General features: G+C 38.9%; 1 pseudogene; it reads left to right on the plus strand.

The window, feature by feature from the left end:
* The first annotated feature begins 5,565 nt into the window (after positions 1 to 5,565).
* LOC125161732 (transmembrane protein 59-like) lies at positions 5,566 to 6,917 on the plus strand (annotated as a pseudogene).
* Positions 6,918 to 7,362: the final 445 nt, after the last annotated feature.

Here is a 7,362-nt window from a genome sequence, read left to right on the forward strand (position 1 = left end):
TGGGGCAGGAGGGTCTCACTCTTGTTTCTCATGAGGACCTGGCCTGAAAATTTTTGTCTGGGTGGACATAATAGCTCTGGACTGTTGTATAAATATGCTATTGAAATTTGAGGGGCCAGGAGCAAATAACAGAGGAGACCAGACCTTCCTGGGTCATTGGTATGTATGATTCAGGCCACTGAAGGTCTCTGGGACCCCATGATCAGTAATTTCACTTCAGTCCTCACAGTTTTAAGAATTCTCATACTCTAGGTTAAAGCTTTCATTAATATGGACCCTTCTATTATTTTTCAATAAAGCCCCTTCCTTAACAGATTTAAAAGAAATGTTTACTCCCTATTAAAAAAAATTGCACCTTGATCCTTTCCAAGAGATCCCATTTTCCTTGTACAATACAGATGAAATCAAATAATACATATGCACTCATAACCTCTGACCCTCCCTCTGAGCCTCCCCTTGCCCATAAGGAAAATTCTGGAAATTCTAGCATGATTAACTTGGTACTTTTCCTTTGATCATGCTCCTCCCACTCTCCTTATCCTCCTTTCTTCTTGCTCCCTCCCCTTCTCCTCATGGTCATTTTTATTCATATGAGGATCTAGTTTATGAGAGAACAGAAGAAATGTTAGCTAGAGAATTTATAATGGAAATGAAAGGAAAAAGCCAATAAATCTAAGAATGAGGTGAAGTACCAGAAGAACCCAGTAGGGCAGATATCAGAGTTTTAAGTTGGGAGCTGAGTGTGGGAGACAAAAATATTCCCAGGGAGAATGTTGCATCTATATGGAAGATACTGAGGATGGAAGAACTGAAGAGAGAGGAGGCTTAAGATGTTTGAGTCTGGGGTACCCCGGGTGGCTCAGTCGATTGAGCGTCCGACTCTTGATTTTGACTCATGATCCCAAGGTCATGGGATTGAGCTCCGCATTGGGCTCTGTGCTGAGTGCGAAGCCTGCTTAAGATTCTCTCTCTCCCTCTGCCCCCTCCCCTGCTCTGCTCTCTCTGTCTCTAAAAAACAAAACAAAACAAAACAAAACAAAACAAAAAAGATGTTTGAGTCTGGACTAAGAAGGTGGCTCCTCAAGAATTGGAACAATGTTTGAATTAACTTGAATTGTTTTTAATGACTATTTAGTTGTCTAACTGTTTTTCTTTGAATTTGGTGCTATTTTTGGAGTTTGGTTCACTGGTTGGGAGAAATTATATTCATGTTCTTTAAAAAAGAAAAGCATAGTGAACCTATCTTTGCCCCAAGTGCAGAAACTCTCTCTGAAGAGAGAAAAGACATGTCTTCCAATAAACAATCAGAAGTGTGGCCAGTGCCATTGTGTGCAGGGACACCCTGCTTCACGGCTGCTGCTGATACTTCTTTGAGTGTGCAGAGGTGCAGTTCCTGGCCAAGAACCAACGCATGCCATTGTCAACCTGCCCCTCCTCACCTAACTCCTCTCCTGATGGTGCTCCAAAGACTGCTCCAAAAGAGTCAGTTAATCTAATACAATGTAGAAAAAGAAAAATATCAAAGAAAATTTACAAAATTTTTCAAAATATGTTTTAAAAACCTGGTACTTGGGTGCACTTGGGCACTTGGGTGGCTCAGTTGGTTAAGTGACCAACTCTTGTTTTCGGCTCAGGTCATGATCTCATGGTTCGTGAGTTGGAGCTCTGTGCCAGGCTCCGTACTGACAACATGGAGCTTGCTTGGGATTCTCTCTCCCTCTCTCTGCCCCTCCCCTGCTCATGCTCTCTCTCTCTCAAAATAAATAAACATTAAAAAAAAATCCAAACATCGTACACTGAAAAAGAGACATAGGGAAACCCACAATTATAGTTGAATATTTCAACACTTCACCTGTAGGAATAAATAGAACAAGTGAGTAAGGATATAGAATACCTGAACAGTGATATCACCTAATTTTACCTTGTAGGAACGCCTGGGTGGCTCAGTTGGTTGGGTGTCCGACTTCGGCTCAGGTCATGACCTCACAGTTCGTGGGTTCGAGCCCCGTGTCGGGCTCTGTGCTGACAGCTCAGAGCCTGGAGCCTGTTTCGGATTCTGTGTCTCCCTCTCTCTCTGCCCCTCCCCTGTTCACACTCTGTCTCTGTCTCAAGAATAAATAAACATTAAAAAAATTAAAATAAATTTTACCTTGTAAATAACCATGGAAAAATCCCTCACAAAAACAAAATACACATTCAGCTGTATATTGATCATTCATCAAAATAGACAATATTCACAAGAAACTTAAAAAATTCTAATTATACAAAGCATACTCTCTGAACAAGTTGAACTTAAGCTAGAAATAAAAAAGTAGAAACATGCCTGAAACATCTGCAAATAATTGAAAATTAAACAATACATTTAAATAACCCGTGGATGAAAGAATCACAAGGGAAATTAGAAAATGTTTTGCATTGAATGAAAATAAAAACACAACAGTAAAAGCAGTGCTTAGAGGGACTATATAGCATTAAATATTTATTTTGGAAAGAAGATAAAAAGTCTTAAATAGATGATTTAAATTTCCATCTTAAGAGACCGAAAAAGAAGAGCAAAAGTAAGAATAATAGGAAAAAATAAAAAATAGGAAATAACAACATTAAGAGCAGCAGTTAATAAAACAGAAAACAAAATACAATAGAGAAAAATCACTGAGAATCAAAAAAACAGTATCTTGTTGCTGTGAAAAGGCACATAAGTCACCCTGACATTCTCATCGGGGCTCTGATTTGCATGGGTCCATCATAAGCGGATTTTGACAGATGTTTAATTTTGTTACCATTCCTCTTACAGGTTCTATTCTTAGGGGATCTGTCACACCCATGCAACTAATTGAGTTGTTGAAAGGCTATCCCTTTTCTCTGTGTGCCAATCAGTTCAGTATTAGCGTCCCTCTATAATACTGGCCAAGAGGAATCAGACGTGGACAAATCTTAACCACTTTATTGACCTGAGAGATGGTCTTGGATGATCATATATAGTGAACAGCTTTAGAAGTTACCAAATACCCAAACTTAGTTTTTAAAGGACTTCCTTTTGAAGGGATTACATGTAAAACCTGACCGTTCTATATTCTACTAATGACTTCACAGACATTTCTTTTTTTTATTTGCCCAACATTATTTAATCAATTTAATTTGCCAATCACAATAGCAATTTAGGCACATCCAAAGTCTGTTGCTGGTAAATAACAATTTTAATGAGAAAGTGTGCTAAATGAATTTATATAATTATAAAAATAGTACAGTTAATTTTTCCAAGTCAGTCTATAGCTATGCTTACTTACATGGCTATTGAGAATTCTGTGGACTTTTCATCTATTAAATTTTTATTGTTATTAATAATTATTGATATTTAAATATGTGTGTATTTCACAGACATTTCAAACTTCTCACGTCCAGATGGATCTTTGGATGTCCTCTCTCCCCACTCCCAATTTGTTTGGCTCCCTGTCTTCATTATCTCAGTAAAGGACATTAGTAAACACCTACTACACTGTGAGAAAGAGGACACCAACTTGCTTTCTCCTTCTTTTTCTCCCTCCTTAAGTCCAACAGCAAGGCTTGTGTCTCCCATTTCCAATATAGGTCTGGGATCTCTCTCTCTGTTCCCACAGCCGTGGCTGTGATCCAAGCCACCATGATCTCCCCCCTGAGCTAGGACAATAGCTTCCTTAGTGGACTTCTCATATCTCTCCTTGTCTTCTTCCAGTCTATTTCCTTTAAACACACAAATCAGGTCATGGTACTCTCTGCTTAAATCTCCACATGGCTATACAATGCACTTAAAAATACTTGAAACTCCTAATTATGGCCTACAAAGCCCTGAATGGTCTGACATCTACTCATATCTCCAAACTGATCTCAATCTGCTTTTCCTTTAGCCAAGTGTGTGCAGGTATCATTGGCTTTTGCTTCTCTTCCTGGAGCATGTCAAGTGATCTTCCAGGGACTTTGGCAATACTATTCTCTGCCAGGAAAATGCTCTTGGCCATACCACTGTTCTTGATAATATCATCTTCCAGGTGAATGTGTCAGCTCTCCCAAAGAGCAGTCCTGACCATTTTAGGTATGTTCATTTCACTCCCACTCTCGTAAGTACCCTTTCATATCACTCTGTGGGCCCCCTCCTCACACGGTTGATAAATGCCATGACAGTGGAAGTTCACACCCATTTTGCTCATTATTGTATGTGTAGCATCTGGCCAAGTATCTGGAAACCAGCAGTTGTTTAGTAAAGACTTTAGTGTCTTCATGCCTATTGTTTCCTGTATTGAAGAACTCTTCCTCCATCTTCAGAAATCCTGCTCCTTCACAACAGTCCCCTGGACTCTGCTCACCAGTCACTTACCCAGAGAGGTCTTCCCTGACCACCCTGTAAGCCTTCCCATCATACCTACCCATCACTCTCTTTTGCCTCATTAGCCTTCATTATCTTTGTTCTTACCACTTGATATTTTGTGAATTCTCTTGTTTATTGTTGATTATCCATATTCCCCTAGGGAATGTGACTCCACAAAAGCAGTGACTTTGTTTAATGCTGTATCTCAGCACTGAAAATAGTGCCTAGAACACAGTAGAGACTTGATAGATATTTATTGAGTGAATGAATATACAAAGCCAGGCAAGGCCATGCTAAATTCCATAATGAAATGATTTTGAAGAGTAGAAGATGAGTTGGCATTGAGACCCAGTTAAACCATAAGCATTTGGGGATTTAAACCCCTTTCCTTTGCTTCCTGGCTTCACCCCTGTGCTGTAAGAGGAACAAAGGAAATCATCCAGAGTATCCGTCTCCTCAATTCTTTCTGTATCCAGTGTATTTTCACTTTACTTTGGCAGCTCTGTGTGAGTGTGAGTTTTGCATTCATCTTTTAGCTGCTGGGAAGAAAATATAAAGTGAATGAAAGAATGAACATTTAAATGAGTAAATAGGAACGTTCTCAGTGGATGCTTGAAGATGTGTATCAGTCATCCCCTTGGAGAGTCACAAATGGCCTGCAAAGCATTGTTGAAATTATAAACAAGATTCTCCCAAATCTGGCACATGACAGATCTATAGTATATCTGTAATAAAAATACATGTTTTAAAAAAGATATGTCTTTGAAAAACCCAGAGATCCTTATCTATATTTGTCTCAGGACTCCTTCTCCCATATAGAACCTAGATCATTTCAATGTATTGCTATTGGTATTTTTCAGAAGGTCACTCACAGGGGATTAAGCTTGAGTGCTTGTGCATTGTGCCATTGAGTCCGTACAGATATTTTGGGTTACTATTTGTCAAAACTGAAAGCTTATTTTCAATAATCAAGAAGCTTATCTTAAAAATATTAATGTTTTTCAAAAAAATTCCTGATTTAAAAGTTATATGAATATATATAAAATGCATGTTTAAGAATACATATATACATATATACACATATACACACAGAGAGACACACACAAATCAATTATAAAAAGCTGTTGTAACAAATCAACATGTATTTGTGGTTGTGAAACTTGATTGTAAAACACATATTAACTTGCTTTGTAAAGAAAGAAGGGTGGTCAGAGGGAAACAAAATGGCAGCGCCAAAGGGGAGCCTCTGGGTCAGGGCCCAATTGGGGTTCCTGCCACTGCTGCTGCTGACCATGGCCCTGGCGGGAGGCTCGAGGACCACTTGGGCTGAAGTGTTTGACTCGGCCTTGGGTGATACGGCATCTTATCACTGGGCCTGTCAGTTGACCTTCCTCTTACATACCTACCCCAAGGAAGAGGAGTTGTACGCATGTCAGAAAGGTCGCAGGCTGTTTTCAATTTGTCAATTTGTGGATGATGGAATTGGTTTAAATTGGACCAAAATGGAATGTTGAATCTGCATGTAGAGAAGCACATTCTCAATCTGGTAAGCAATATGCTTGACATCTTGGTTGCCAGGACCAGCTGCCATTCGCTGAACTGAGACAAGAACAGCTCATGCTCCTGATGCCAAAAATGCATCTATTCTTCCCTCTAACTCTGGTAAGGTCATTCTGGAGTGACATGATGGACTCTGAACAGAGCTTCATAACCTCTCCGTGGACGTTTTATCTTCAAGGTGATGATGGAAAAATAGTTATATTCCAGTCTAAGCCAGAAATCCAGTATGCACCACAGTTGGAGCAGGAGCCTACAAATTTGAAAGAATTGTGCCTACGCAAAATGTCCTATCTGCAAACGAGAAGTTCACAAACACATAGGAAGTGTCTTGAAGATGGAGAAAGTGATGGCTTTTTAAGATGTTTCCCTCTTAACTTTGGGTGGATTTTAACCACAACTCCTGTCCTCTCGGTGATGGTATTGCTCTGGACTTGTTGCGCAACTGTTGCTACAGCTGTGGAGCAGTATGTTCCCTCTGAGGAGCTGAGTATCTATGTTGACTTGGAATTTGTGAACGCACAAAAGCTAAACAGATATCCAGCTTCTTCTCTTGTGGTTGTTAGATGGAAAGCTGGACTATGAAGAAGCAGGGCCTCTACCTACAAAAGTGAATCTTGCTCATTCAGAAATTTAAGTGTTTTTTTTTTCTTTTTTAAAGTAAAGGGTAATAGACATCTAAATTTCCATTCCTCATAGAGCTTTTAAAAATGGTTTCATTGGTGGGGTGCCTGGGTGGCCTAGTTGGCTAAGCATCCGACTTCTGCTCAGGTCATGATCTCACGGCTTGGGTTTGAACCCTGTCAGGCTCTGTGCTGACAGCTTGGAACCTGGAGCCTGCTTCAGATTCTGTGTCTTTTTCTCTCTCTGTCCCTCCCCAGCTCATGCTCTTTCTTTCTCTTTCTCAAAAATAAATACACATTAAAAATTTCTTAAATAAAAAAACAAATAAAAAATGGTTTCATTGGATATAGGGCTTAGACATCACTATAAAATGCAAGTAAATTATCCAAATCTGTGAAGACTGTATTTGCTGTAACTTTATCTGTAAGTTTTTTTTCTAGTAATTTAAGAGATGGGTATTTGAGATCACATTTTTATTTTACTTATAGCTGTGGCTATTCTATTATTTACATTGTTTTTGTTTGTTATCTTTCTTAGCCAAATTCTGTGAGCTGATCATTGCTCTTTCCCATCTCCTAGACCATGATACTGTCACTTTAGTTAATAAATTGAACACTCAGTAGCATTTGATGCTTCTGCTGAGAAATGGCCCACAAGCTGTATTTTGAAATTTAGCAGGAAATGCCCTTTTATGACACTAGATTTTCAGTTGTACTGATGGAAATCATTAAAATTTTATTTGAAAAAAAAAAGAGAACAAAAGGTTATAGGAAGGTATTATATTATGTGTGCATAATATTTTCCTAGATAGAAGAAACTACATAAGTGTTTTGTTCTGT

Source organism: Prionailurus viverrinus, chromosome A3 (genome assembly GCF_022837055.1).
Source record: "Prionailurus viverrinus isolate Anna chromosome A3, UM_Priviv_1.0, whole genome shotgun sequence".
In the NCBI taxonomy this organism is placed as follows: Eukaryota; Metazoa; Chordata; class Mammalia; order Carnivora; family Felidae; genus Prionailurus; species Prionailurus viverrinus.